This window comes from Triturus cristatus, chromosome 3_2, assembly GCF_964204655.1.
Source record: "Triturus cristatus chromosome 3_2, aTriCri1.1, whole genome shotgun sequence".
NCBI lineage: Eukaryota > Metazoa > Chordata > Amphibia > Caudata > Salamandridae > Triturus > Triturus cristatus.
In genome coordinates, this window is record NC_140584.1 from 1015016845 (window position 1) to 1015031729 (window position 14885).

Sequence of the window (14885 nt, forward strand, 5' to 3'; positions counted from 1 at the left end):
AAAACATTTGCAATTTTTCAAAGATATGGCCGGGATAGGCAAGGAGTGACCACAAAATGTGTTTGTTCTTTACGATTATATGTGATTTTGTTTGTAATAATATTTACTATATTTTTTCTGAATGTGTATATGTATTTTTATAATTTCTTTCACTACTGAAACACAATCTAATGCATTCTAAAAAAAAAAAAATGCACCAATGGTTGAGTACAAAGATATCTTTTTTTTTGTGTCAATTTAACTAAGTTTGACACAATTTATTGTTGTGCTTTACAAACAAATATATGTTTTGTTCGATATATTAACTTACGGTAAACTTTTGGACCTGCACCCTTCTGGACATGCTTTGGGCAGCTCAAAGAGGCGACCACCACTCACAAGATGAAGAGCACACACAAAAGAGTTTCTTTAAAAGGCTGCAACTTCTGTAATTATGCTTGCAGATTTAGCAGTGCCTCTGGATATAGCGGCTATGTTTATTATTTCAGCTGGGTGGCCATTGACTAACAGGGTCTGGCAAGTCCTCCTGGAAGGTATCCATCGCTTGGGTTCTCCAGGTGCTATAGAACTGGGAAAAGAGATGGCCTTGGAGCATTTTGACATAGCGTGCCCATGGCCGTTCCACCGAAGCTTACTAAGAGAAAACCTATTGTTTAAGAAACTGGAGCACTTTTTGTGATAATATAGTCACTTGCTGATAAGTTATTACTGACTCAAATGTGCTATTGATGCAGGATGAGCAGATTTTGAAAACCAAAACCCAGAACATTTCACAAAAATAGAAGAAGGACTGCAATTTTAGAACAACTTATCAGCACAGTATGGCAGCACTCATCAACATAGAAACACTAAGGAAATAAATAAAATGCAATTTTTAAACCCAGCATCAAACTTGTTAATTAAACACAGCTGCTAACTAGTCCTGCTTTGGAACTGATGCAAATGGGACTCCCACTTTTTTCAGTCGACCCTCTCTGAAAACCAGGACATGCGCCAAATTTGCCAAAATCTGCCTGGACGGCTGGAGAAAAGCTGTGACTGTCCTAGCCAATCAGGAAGCCTGGTAACCCTATATTGTTGCAGACCTGCCAACTCACACGACGCCACCGTGTGTCTCACGATTTCGGCTCCTTTCACATGGTCACCGGGTGAGGAGCTGAAATCACACAGTGGTAGACAATGTGAGTGGAAAACTCCTGCAGCGAGCGTTTCTGACTCACATTGTGTTCAAGGCTAGCACAGCTGATGTCACTTGGGGTTTTACAACCTCCCCAGGACATCAGCGGCAGCCTTTGAAACTTCCGATTGTCTTTTAATGGGGGTCGGGGGGGGGGGGGGGGGGGGGGTTAGAGGTTACTGTGGATCATGGGCACTTAACTACCCAAAGCCACGCCCCCTACTTTGATAGCCACACCCCTCAGAAGCACTTTGTACTTCAGAGGAAATTGGACTTAAGATCCCGACCCCTCCTTTGGCCCCGCCCCTCCAGAGTCCCTCTTCTCACACCGTAAGTTTTATTAGGACATTGGCAGGTCTGTTGTTGCCTCATCGGGCTTGGTTACTTCTGACTTGATCCACACTTCACTAGAGCCATTCCTGCACACAGCAATCTGGTTCTTTGCAAAACAGGCTTAATGAGAAATCCAAGTTTTACAGGAAACCCCGTGTCTTGAGCCTTTTACTCAGAGGCTTTGCCTGCAAGAAGAATGCACAGTCTCCCAAGAGCAACTGGCTTGTACCGAGGGTGGTGCGCAGGGAGTCACAAAAACATAAATAAATAAAATTAATTGACTTACCTTCGCAGCGCAACGTTCTCCTCCCGCGGGTGTCTTCCAGGCAGCTCCCGATGCAGGAAACTGCACTACCAGATCCTGGCGCTGCTTTCACAGCATGAAAGCAGCACCAGGATTGGATAGAGCAGGCTCTCCCATTGCTCCTAAGAGCACTGAAGTCCTGCACTTTCTCTAACCCAGGCTTTGGGCCAACGGGGGGTGCAGCACAGACCACAGACTAGCTTGTTGGTGTGGAAAAGGCCGCTTTATTGGAAACAGGTGCACCTATCATCCAAAATCCCTTGGCCTCTGCCGTACAAAACCGATCCTCACTAATTATTGTCCTTCTACTTTACCCCCCACCCCCCTCCCCCAAAATGGTTCCCCCCTGCAACAATTATAACCTCACAACCTGAAATTTCCTAACCTTTCATCACCTATCTAACTACGTAAACTTCCTATGGTCTTCCCCTTCCTGCAAGCTCCCAGAGTGACCTTCCCAACCAATAAACTGTAACTGTACTCTGCGGTACCACAATAACCCAGGAAAAAGCGCCCCCTATAACCATTGCGAGCCACACCAGCACCTGCTTCCAGCGACAACCCCAGGAATACCTTCCTGGATTCCCGAAAACTACCCCTTGCTTCCTATGGGGAGGGAGGGAGGGACAAAAACTAACTCCACTACAACCCACCTAGCCGGCTGTCGTGTCACAGTCCACCAAATGGTGGCCCGTGACCTAAGATGGCCGGCTATATAATAACCCAGCCCAAAAGTAGCCCAACCCCAGGTTAATCCAGCACAAATTAGCCCAGGGGAGACCAACCAGCCCACTGGGTTCTGGCTGCCCCCCGGCCCAAAACTCCCCGGGAGGGGCAGGCCTCCCGCTGGTCGGCCGCCCCCCACCAAAGCCCTAGTCTAAGACAGCTAGGTTAGCGAACTTTAAAATATGCATGTCTGGCTGGCCAGCCTAAGACGGCTGGCCAAACACACATGCTCATTTTAAAGCGCTCATCTCCCTGCTGCTACCACTTGGCAGCGCTGGCCCCGCCCCGTCCTGACACTTCGTTCAGAACGAGGTGCGTAAAAATAAAACGGTAATAAATAAACTTTATTACTGTTTTATTTTTCAGCTCTGGGGCTTGTGGGGCGACGCTTCTCTGCTGTAAACAGTGGATTTTCAGCGCAGTTTCAGAGACAGCGATCAGCTGATGTCCATTAAGAGGTGTGAAAACACCCCAGGACATCGGCGACAGCCTCAATGACTTTGTTTTTATTTTTTAGGGGGGGGTGTGGGTGCTTGGTCAGGGTCAGAGTGCCTCTTAGGTAGCTCTTAGCACGAGGCCCCGCCCAACATCCCACCCCTCCTCACACCGTGGCAATAATTTGTAAGTTGGCAGGTATAGTTATGTTATGTTATATGTATTTGTAAAGGGCACTATCAACTGTGATGGAATTCTTGGTTTTGTTCCCATACCTCTAGATCTTTTCCCATATCCCAGAAGACCATGTAACTGTTGCCGGCACTACAGTCCCTTGAAAATGCAAAAGCTGTGTTTTCAAAGCTCCACCTGGCCAGCAGTGACAGCTTGATGGGATGTGTCCTTTTAATCTTGCGCCTGTCTCTGTGACGCTCGTTAGCGGTTTCAGACCTGAGCGTAATGGTCACCCGAAACACTGCTATTAAAGCACTTGCTTTTGTGTTAGATGTTATGCAAACCCTTGATGTTCATCCATCACAGCAAAGAGGCTCAGACCTGTTGTCTGCTTTGAAGTCCAGGTGTAACCAGAGGGAGCCTGTGGTACAAACACCAACCAAGCCCTTTCAGCCAAGATGAGAAGGTACTAAGTACTTCTCATTAGACCAATATCAAATTCACAAAGAGGGGTAAATGAAGAAACAGAAGATGCTTTGCTTCTTTTACACTGAAAAAAGTGTTTTGGGCCAATGAAGAAAGACACAGTTTACATTTATATATAAGAAGTAAAGCTTTTGTTGGAGAAGTTTCTACTGCGTCACTTCATGGCAGGTATGTAATTTAGAGAGACTTCTGCCAACTCACTTAAAGACGGGTATCTCTCTTCATCGGTGTCTCTTCCACAAGTATCGCTCTTCCGCAGGTGTCTAGAGGTGCCTGCCTTGTCACTTCAGCAGAAGAAACACAAATGATCTACGGAAAGCGGAACAACTCAAACAATCACTCCCAGTCAAGAGATCTGGGTTTAATCCCTTGTTATTTTGCTCACCATGCCACTCCCAGTTTACACCCAGCCATATTCAAATCAGTCTTGACCCTGCTCCTCATGGGAACAGTCCAACCCGAACTACCAAGCCAGGTCCTCTCTGGACCAAAATCAAGCATCCTGGGACCGGTTTCAGGGTATTACCCCCCATCAGCCAGGCTAGCTTGAAACCAGTGGCATAGTGGCCCCGGGATCCATGTCAGGGCATACCCACCACACTTAAGGCAAGGAAGCAAAAGACACACAAATGATGGACGGAGTACGGAACAAATCAAACATTCACCCCCAGCCAAGAGATCTGGGTTAAATCCATTGTTCTTTTGCTCACCATGCCACTCCCAGTTTAGACCAAGCCATATGCAAATCAGTCCTGACCCTGCTCCTCATGGGAACAGTCCATCCTGAACTGCCAAGCCAGGTACTCCCTGGACCAGAAACAAGCATCCTGAGACCGGTGTCAGGGTATCATTCCTTATCAGCCAGGCTAGCTTGAATCCACTGTAGCGCAAGATGTCTCATCTCTAGAGACTTTTGCCTTCTCACTACTAGACAGGTGCTTCATCTGTAGAGATTTCTAGGGGTGCCTGCCGTCTCACTTCAGGAGAGATATCTCATCTTTAGAGGCAGCTGTCGTCTCACTTCAGGACCGGTGTCTCATCTCTAGAGGTGTCAGGACAGGTAGCCCTTGTCCACGCTGGACTACAGTCCCTTTGTGTGTCTCTGTGCCAGAGCTTTGTTACTTTTTCGGGCAAGTACATGCTTCTCTTTCCTTCTGCTGATTGGGGTAATCTGTAGTTTCCTGTGCTGGAAAGGTGCGGTATCTTTTGTTCTTCAGTGCTGCTCCTGCATGTTTCTCAAGCAGGGAAAATAGGAACGCTATGCGCAGAAACGGAGCTCAGAATATATGATTGAGGTTATTAAATAACTCATTGGAAAGAAATCTATTTGCAAATATCTTTACTCTTGGACATTTCTGAGATTATTCAGGGTTACAAATTGAACCCGTGTACTACCTGAACTGATAAAAGAAATACACTGTTCACCGGAATTATAGCAATAGGAAGTTCCCATATAAACGTGTCCAATTAATAAGTCCCTCAGCCCTGGAGCAGACCTTCATTGAAATAGATTCCAGGCCTAATCCGAAGGTCGAAACGCGTCGGCACACCTATGGGTGTGGCCAGAAGCTATCATCAAGTGTAAAGTTCAAGGATTTACTTGTATAATATGAGTGATGAAAATCAAGACATCATTCCTTCAAAGACGCAGTGCTCCGACCACCAACAAAAAGGGCCACACAGTATTCATTGTACTGTATAGGAGAGGGTTAAAATTGGTTACAACCCTACAGCTGTTAAAATGTAGGACACTATATATGTTATTTTGATTGTCTTTTTCATATGCCTTAATTTTATTGTGAAGTAATTTTTGAGTTCATGTATGTTTGTCCTCAATTGCTTTATCTTTCCACATATACATACATGTGTGGGCAATAATGTTATATGAAAAATGTCTTCAAATATAAAACATTAAAAAAAAAATGAAGATAAACATTGTTCCTTGTTTTTTCCGTTAAGAGTGTGATTCATGTTGAGGAAGTGATAATTTCAGTGTACGCTGGTTGAGATTATTTTAATAATCAAATGCCATTTATTTGATGACTAGAGAAACAATGATAAGGTTTTTCTAGGTTAGATATTATTAGAATGATGGTGTATGGGGTACCACTTTTTGAGATGAAGCCTGCATGTTTCTCGGCACCAAGAGGTATTTCTTGCCTTTAAATTCAGTAAGTCTCTTCTCTTTTGTTTGATTATGGCAGCTTCTTACGCCTGTTCTGGGGTAGGGTTTGTTGTCTCAATGCAGGCGGTCTGTGGCCAGTTGTATGAGGTGCCACTCGCTGGTGTGTGATGGACTTCCTGTGCATCTCGTCCTCGGCGAGGCACTGAAAGTAGAATCTGGTGTCTTGGTCTGCAAAGAAGTGTCCTTTCCAGCTCCAAGCTTAAAAAAAGCTGTTTAGCTTCCCTTGCAGTAATGCAATTTCAAATAACTTCAACATCTGGCTTATGACTTGCAAAGCTCACCATTGGTGGCCCTGGACCTCTGGCCTGTAGTCCACAGGACCTTTGACTCTGCACCAACAAGACTTCAATTTAAATTAAATTCTAATCGTTTCCTTTTCGGTGTGGCCTGGTAAGTTCAGATGATGTGAGAGGATGACATATAACCAGTTTTCAAAACAACAGAAATGTGCCAAGGGGTCACTTTGATCAGCAATATCAAGGTGCCCTTCACCAGGGCAGCGGCGTTGACACCTGAGAGGTATAGAGCAGGCATGGACATATGGGCTTCAAATAGGTGAACCTTTGCTGACCACTTCAAAGGTAATCCCTTCTGTCCTCAGCCATTCAGGTTTTTACCGATATGGCAAGAATATCCCTGGGGACTGGGAGTTTTATCAAATATATCCGTAGCCGGTCTAGGTTACAATCGCTAGCCAAAGCGGAGGCGAGTCAAGCTGGCTTTAAGGAAACCACCTGGTTTGTGGCTTAGCGTACTGCATCAAACATGGAAGCCTGTGGCGGACGTATTTAAGTTGCAGATCTCCGAACGGTCCTTGCGCCAGTGCTCCAGCACGTCTTCCCTGAAGTCACATAAAGGGGAAGGCGGCAATCGTTGGGAAAGGAACCAGAAAAGCAGATTTGAGCTTGGGGATGTGCTTCCGACAACAATCAGGCTTAAACGCCATAGCAAACACTGGGAGATTGTTTCCCAGCAGGCATCTCTTACTAATTACATTACTATTAAAATAACTTCTTGAGGGAGCGATGTTTAGAGGTGATTACATCCCCCAGAGGAGCATCAGTCTGTACTAAATTAGGAGTTGTGTAGATGAGAACTGCCTGGAAGAGCAGTGTGTAGCCAGAAACAACATGTTCTCTGAGCATTGTATTGTTTGGGTGTTTACTTGTACAGTGCTCTCTTTCCTAACCCTCACGCGGCAGCCCGCCGCACTTGTCTGGGTGGTCCGATTGCATGATGCATGTATCCCTAGCTAGGTCATAGAGTGCTCCTATTTGCACGGAGTTGCTCCTTGTCCTTCACGGTGCATGGTTGAATGGGTGTTGTTTGTGGGTTGGTCTGATATGGCATAGATGGGGTGAGGTGCATGAGGGCTTCAATGTGGTGGCAGCATTTTGCATCTGAAGTCAGGCACGCAGCATGGGCAGAGTGTGAGAATAGACAGACTCACGCATGAAGGTACTTACCGTTTTTAAGGTGGACAGGACATAGGTAGGAGCTGCTGATGATGTGCATCAGTGGGTATAAGAAGTCCGAGGAGTAATGTAAAAGGAGTGAATCTACTCTAGCCACTGTTCCACGCAGCAGCAACATAGGACCATCCCGTTGAAGGCACTGTTAGAATTACTAAATGAAATCCACCACGGTGCGACAGAGAACGATCGCGTTGGGGCAGCGTCAAACCACCCAGGGAGTCCACCATGAGTAGCAGAGACTAACCATAAAAGCGCTGTTAAAACTACAAAGGGGGTGTTTACCCAGCAGCAAGTGGGACAGGGAAGGAGAGGAGAAAATGCAGGGGTTTTGGCCAAAGGCACTATGATAGTGAGTCTGAGAGGTCCACCCAGAAGCAAAAATGTTTCAACCTAAGGATTTTCAGTGACAGTAGAAGTGGGTCTGTTAGGTCTAGCAGAGGTGGAATGCTGCCGCCTGCTGGTGATTTAGGACACAACAATAGTGTTTCTAGATAGTAATACGTCTATTTAGAGGTTGTAGGGCCTGACCCACAGGGATGGGTTGGATCACCTAAGATAGGAGACTATGACTTATAGTCCTGCAGAGGAAACTATGATCTATTTTAAAGAGATAGGGGGGAGGTAGAAGAAAGAAGGCTGGGATTAGGAGGTAAAATGGCAGGGTTTGTGGCCCAAGACCCTATCAGGCTGTAGCAGGTCCAATCAGAGATGTGTCATTGGAAGATGCTGTTAATCTTTATTAGCCCTTTACCTGAAAGAACAGGCTATACACCTATGGAGGTGAGGGAGAAGGTAATAATACCATTCGGTAAATGTGAGCGTCCCCAAGTGGGGAATGACAGTGACGCAGGGCAATCCATCTATCCAGACAAAGCCCTTGCCCTGCAAATATTTGTATTAAAGTGATCCGAACACGCTGCTGGCGAGTGATCGGGACAGTCTCAGTGGTTCTCTTTGTATTAAAATGCAAGTATGTGATACCTCTTTGTGTGTGGCTCAGAAGGTGAGTGGAGGATTTAATTGGACAGAAAAGCTTATCATTGCTGCACCGCTTCACCAGGAGAAAACCTACTCCTCAATGGTTATAAAGAGTACATTACACTTATCATCAGAAGAAATCAACTGAGGGCTCTACTCTCAAGGCTTGGTTACTGTGATTCTATCTCATTGCAAAAATGAAACCCTTGACCTTTAGATATACGTGCATATATATCCAGCGGACTCTAATTTAACTCCTTGTACACTGGACACGGATTTAAATTTGTGCAGCAAGATAAAATCAAAGTAAGCATGCTATATGAGTATTAATAAAGAAAATAGGAGAGGCATGTCACAATTTCTCTTATTTTAATGTTCATTTCGGTTATAGATTAGTTTAGCAACCCAAGATTCAACAAGTAGTTCCAGATGCATAAAATGATGCACTCGTAACGCGCTAAGGCAGTTCATTAGTAAATAATAATGTTTATTTTATGCTTGAAACATCAATATATAATACAGCCATCATGTTTCGTCCCAGATACAACAGGACTTCTTCAGGGAACTAAATCCTGATCAGATCCTAATCTTTTCCTTGATATAACAATCCCCTCCAAAATGTTGAGAATAAGGTGTTATGTATATATCAAGTATTGTAAAGTATTAACTACTTTAATTCTTTTTTTCAAATACGAGTACAGCCCTTAATCAACCTAGTAATATTCCTGCAGTAGGTGTTGTGGCAGGTCGTCATAGGGGCATAGTAGCATGCTTTTGTGAGTATAGCCTCAAATTGTTTTAATCTGCCAACTTTTTCCATAATGTAGACTATAAGCATTGCCATCTCAAGTTTTATAATCTGTAATATGGCAAGGACATAGAATATTACCTTTGCACTCTAGCAATCCGTTGTACTGTGCATTACATACAGCTACTGGTGAATTGTAGTTTTTTTTCATGTTTTCAGTGAATTACTTGGTTTTTGTTTTGCACTGAATTCATCTGCTATGTATCCATTCTGCAGCAGTAAATGGCCTTTGGCTGAGCGAAGTTAAGGCGAATAAGGGCCATAAGCTATCTTTTTTTTCCATAAAAAAATCACAATTTTTATAAAAATGTAAAATTTCCTAATTTTCATTTTTTATAAAAATCATATATTACTGTCTGTGCATCTGCAAATATGGTTTATGCGATGTGCAATCTCACTGCACAGGCATGTAGTGTAAAACAGTGAATATCTAATTTTTAGATTGATTAGGCTGGTTAGCTCATTGATAAATAGATTATTTTTGTTTTTTCACTTTAGGCTGATTAAACAAATGCACATGACACTTTGAAAAAAGATATGCATACACCCACATTGAATCCTGCACCGCTATGGCCAGATTGCTCAAGAAGGGAACATTTAAGAGTCGGGGGTTCCCTAAAGTTGCATTTGCTGTACTGCGAAATTTTACTTTACAGCAAACCTAAAAATGCCTTACAGTTTCACACCAGACTTGGCAAAAAATACAGTGTCTGTTTCAATTTAGTTTCTGGGACTGATTAAGTGTAAAACCATTCAGCGTTTTTTGAGAAAGTCTAAAAATAAATTGTACGGGTATCTTGTGATTGGGTTCATGTTCCGCTTAGGAAACCAGAATGTGACTTGCAGCCTTTCCTCCGTTGTCCAAGCACGGAGTTGGCGGACGTGTATTTGTTCTGCACCGTCTGGTTCCAAGTGAAGGCTAGGATTTGTTGTTTTGGTCTCATTCCACCTTGTTTCCCTTCTGGGTGTTTCTGGGCAGCATTGACCAGAGCACAGCTCCATTTGACCTGCCCCTGTGATCTTGGACAGAGTAAACGGGACCGTAGTCCAGTATTTGTGACAGTCTTCTAGAAAATGCCGGTAAAGGTGTGTGTGAGGCCCCAGGATCGCAGCTGGCATCAGACACATGTTGACTGCTTTGGAGAGAGGACATTTTCTCTTTGGATTGGCTTCGGAATATGTTATTCTGTTCTGTGTTTTAATACAGTTAACTATTTTAAAATTTGACGAACATGTTTTTAAAATAATGGTTTAATGAAGTACCAGAGGGCAATGGCTTCAGGCGCTTTTCAGTATCCCTTTCCTCAGCGGGTGTAATCAGTTTTTTAGAGTGGATCTGTCTGTGCCTTCTTGAGATTTCTCATCTGCGACTTGGGTCAAAAGTGAGACATACATTTGTTCAAATGATGGGTTTGATTGGACGGATGACCTCATTCGAGGGGGTGGATCCCATTTCCTGTAGAAGTTATGGCTCCTTGGCCCAGCTGTCATTCTTCACCCTTTCCCAGAGGCGGAGGTTCCTCGAAGGCTGCTCTTCTTGGCGCTTGCCTGTATGTCGCTGGGAGCAGAGGCGGTGACTCTGGAGCCCCCGCGCCTTGAGTTGGGGTCACCTTCCTCGCTGTCGCAGAGCGCGGGCTCTTCGAGAGGTCTGCGCCGCTGGCGCACTAAGCGATATGGGTTACGGCGGTCTGGGTGGCCCTCATTCCGGTCCATCCATCTTACCGACAGACCCTCCTCGCCCGGCTTGTAATTAGTCACCAGGCGAGATAAATGGAGCTTTGAGTCTGCTCCAGAGTTCAGTCTCAGAGGCACTCCATCAGCAGATCTGCGTCAGCAGGGATCATTCATTTCCGGCGCGTGCCCCTCTCGGGCGCAAGGTGACGGCAGCCTTCAGACCCCACAAGGACCCTCAGGAAAGCACTCGAAAGCAGAGGAAGATAGCAGGAATCCCATTTCTGGACCGCTCGCGGCCTCTGTGGCCCACACTTATCTTCATGTTTGAAGGAAATAGATGAACCTCCCCACCCGGGCCCGTCTGCCCCCTCAAGGCACCGCTCGGTGTGGAGGCATGGGGAAAGAAAGGCTGCACGCGGTGTGTGGCCTCTGCGGGACACGGAGCTCTCCAGGGCCCACCAAGCATTGTGTCACCATTTCCAGCCTCGTGCCCTGGGGAAGATACTTGCCTAGCACACTCTACCGGTGTCATGATGGCATGTCTGCCGTCCACACCACAAATGTGTGAGTAGGCGGCGAAGCCTCCTGGTGCATTGATGTGTACAGTGCCCCGACTCCAGACTGTCCTCGTCGGTACCAGATAAAACTGTAAAATAAATACATCGCAAGCATTATAACGACTCTGCAGGACGCGCAGCTTGTCTGTCAGACCAAGGCACTTTAAAGTTTTCTGCCCAAAATCACATGCTGTGCCAGGGGCCTAAGCCGTGACATGACCTTGCGCATGTACCTGGCCCTCAAGGAGTCACGTGTTGGGTCCACCAGATCATACTGTGCCAGTTGACCTGGAACAGGATGCCTGTTGCTCAGCCCAGTGCTAGGTTGTGAGAGAGCGCACATTGTATTCTTGTAATGTCTCAAGGACCTTTCCAGTTTAGAGTTCAGTCTTAAAGCTCAAACATGTGAGCTGCTTTGGTAAATCGGGGTCTGACGACCATTGAGGCGTCCAATCAGAACTGTTGACGGGCCTGACAGGCCGACGGTGCACATGGTTGGATTGGGATTAAAAATCGGCCCGGGCACGCTAGAAAAAAAAGCGGCCCACATTTGTATATGGCCTTTCCACAAAATACAGCATAGGGGAAGTTTTATAAAAAGAAGGGGGGGGGTATCTCTGACAGAGGCATGCTTTCTTAAGTTTACTTAGATTAAAAAAAGAAAGCACGGAATAGTTCACGCTGGTGAACCACACCAGAAAACTAATGAGAGCCCACTTCTGCTCAGGCCCCTGCCCAGTATGCATACATTAATGGGCCGGTCCAGCGAGAGAAAGGGAGTGGCACCTCTGCCCATTGACAAAAAGGGAGGTAATGGGCGCCCATCTGCCTCCAGAAAGGCCACTCGGGCACCCCCTGGCGGCATCGAACAAAGCAGAAACCGCCCAGATCGGCCCCCAGGCTGCTCAAAAAAGCAACCCACAGCTTCAACTAGACACCTGCCCGTTGGGCATTGCCCGAGTGCCCGCGTTACCTGTCCGACCCTGGCGGTACATGCAATTCACGTTCAGTGCTTAAATTGACCTGGCATGGGCGCAGAACCCTGCACAGCCAGGCCTCCCTTTTATTTGTATTGCAGTGCTGTCGTCACATGGACGGAACCATCGTGCCATAGATCTGTGGGTAAGGAGCCCCTTTGTGACTGACATGCCCCAACGTAACAAATCCATGGAAATATCACACCACCTAAAAAAGTGTCCTAAACAAAGTTTCCTTGTTCAGCAATTGGCTTCTCCAAACCTAGCTTTGCTCACAAAGTTTAGATGTTGACGTCATAGCAAGGAACTTGCAAAGCTGGTTTCATTGACCACAGTCCTCGGTGATGCTTGCTCCTTGGCATGTGACTCCCTATGAGTCTGGTGGCTCGAAGGCTTGCAGACGGAGAACAGGTTTTGCAGTTTTTTTGTGTGCATACCTTCATAAAGGTGTATTGAGAACCTCAGATTTTGACACTAGCAAAGTGAATGTGCTTTACATATACTCCCCGGGAAGCAGAATTCGTTATTCTCCTGTGGGTGCTGTTGTGAATAAAAAACCTATACATTCAGTGTCCAGCTTTTGGGGTTCTGTTGGAAATGACCATCTTCTAGACTGTATTCACCCTGATTTTTGCCTTCACTACACAATTTTTTTCTGAACCAATTTTTGTTGGCTTTAGGACTGCGCACTTTACTCCTGCTAACCAAAGGTAAGTGTTTTTGCTGTCCCCTCCAAATCATGTCCTGACACTGTAAAACCCCCAAAGTCGTTTGTGAAAGTAGCAATGCTAACTCTCCCATAGACTAACACCTGTTTTCCTTATTATGTTTAATAAGAGATAGAATCCGTATGGAAGCAGCTAGAAATTTACTTCTTCCACTCATTTTTATCACAATTTACAATTCTTTCTGATAGTAAAGTTGGATTTTAAATTACTATTTTGAAAATCCCGCTTTGCTGGTGCTGGCATTTTCCTGCCTAAATTTAATGTGCATTTCTGCCATTGGCCAGGGTTACATTATTTTTGCAGGCTCTCTTGTGGTGTGATGTGTGTTCCTTCCAGACAATGGACTGAGGACCTTGGTGTAGGGAAGGGTGTTGCCCTCCTGAGCAGGATGGCCGGGAGTTGTAGCCAGTCCATTCCTGAGCCTCAAAGGGTAGCCTGAGAGCCGTGTCCACCCTGTTACTGGCAGGTGCAGCTCACACCCTGGCCTGCTTGCCCATTGTTTCACTAGCCAGGTAGGAGCCAAAGCTCGGGGAAAGGGAGCAACCAAGCAAAACCAGTTTTAGCGTTAGACGCTGGGGTGTTCCCCACCACCAGGCTAGCACTGGGTATAGAAGTGGCACCCCAGGTACCTGCAATTCGAATACTCCTGGACCTGAGAAGATTCAGAAGGAGGACTGCCCTACTGTCTGACGAAGGACCTGCTTGCCATAAACCCGGGACCCTAGATGTGACTACAAGCGTCAGTTGGCTGATCTGTTTGAGCGACAGGGACACACAAGCTTCCACAGGCCTCTCCTGCTTTTCAGCTGACCAGACCCAACTGAACCTCACCCGATCCCCGCTGCTGGCCTCTGTGGGTGCGAGACCTGATCCCCGAGTGCTGCCTTCAAGGTCCTGGACCCTTGACTGATGTCAGAGTCCACTCCTCTCTACTGATCTGAAGCTTTGAGTTGATCCGATGCAACACAGTGCAGAATGACGCAGGGGCTCGCATCACAGCCCCTCACAGCTCCTGAGCAGCGGCTACTCTGGATCTGACTCCGCAGGTCTCGGAACAACTCCGAGCCTGGCAGCGCAGCTACCTACCGCTCCTGATTGGCAGCTTCACCGAATGTGATGCAGAGTGACGGAGAGCATTATATGGCAGCATCTTGCAACTCCTGATCAGTAACTAGCTCGACCCCAGGCAGCACGTCCCCAGAGCCTCACATCGCAGCTCTGCACAGCCCCACACCAAGGACAAGAAGTAAAACTCCCAGCTTTACAAATTGTCTCTAAGTTACGCCTGACTGCATACAGAGGGTTATGTAGAGACTTTTGTGATTCATCCAGGCAAGGACTGTGTGTTTTTATGGTGGGTTCTCACTCCCCTCAACCATGAGTGGCTTGTTTCCGATAAGAGGTGGGCGTTAGGAGGGGATGGATGGGGGACAACAGAAACAAATAAATAAAATAATAAAGAACTTACCTGCACTGCGCTCTCCGGCTCCTCTCCTCTCCACTGCAGGCAGGCGCAGGCTCCCAGACCGCCCTGCGGCCAATCCCTCATGCATGAGAGCGGCTCCAGGATTGGCCAGAGCATTGTGAATTTGCGCTCCCAGGCAGACTGGAAGCCTGTACTTGCTCTGTCCAACCCGGCAACGCAGCTGGGGTTGGAGACAGCTTCAGTGCGCATGACAATTTGGCAGGCCTGAGAAGGCGGGCCAAACCGTCATGCACACTGACAACAGTGCCCACCATTTCCCCTCAAGTACCGTCAACCCCCCTAGCCCCGCCTCCAATAATTGCCACAAAAAAAATTAAACGATAATTAAACGGGTTTTAATATTATCGTTTTATTTTTCACGTTTTTTAGGGTGCTGGCAGGG

At 46.4% G+C, this 14885-nt stretch overlaps 1 protein-coding gene across 5 annotated transcripts in view; it reads left to right on the top strand.

The window, feature by feature from the left end:
• The window catches only part of TMEM132E (transmembrane protein 132E), a 1031163-nt gene that overhangs the window by 853557 nt on the left and 162721 nt on the right, over positions 1-14885 (top strand). The gene's annotated exons all lie outside the window — the stretch shown is intronic.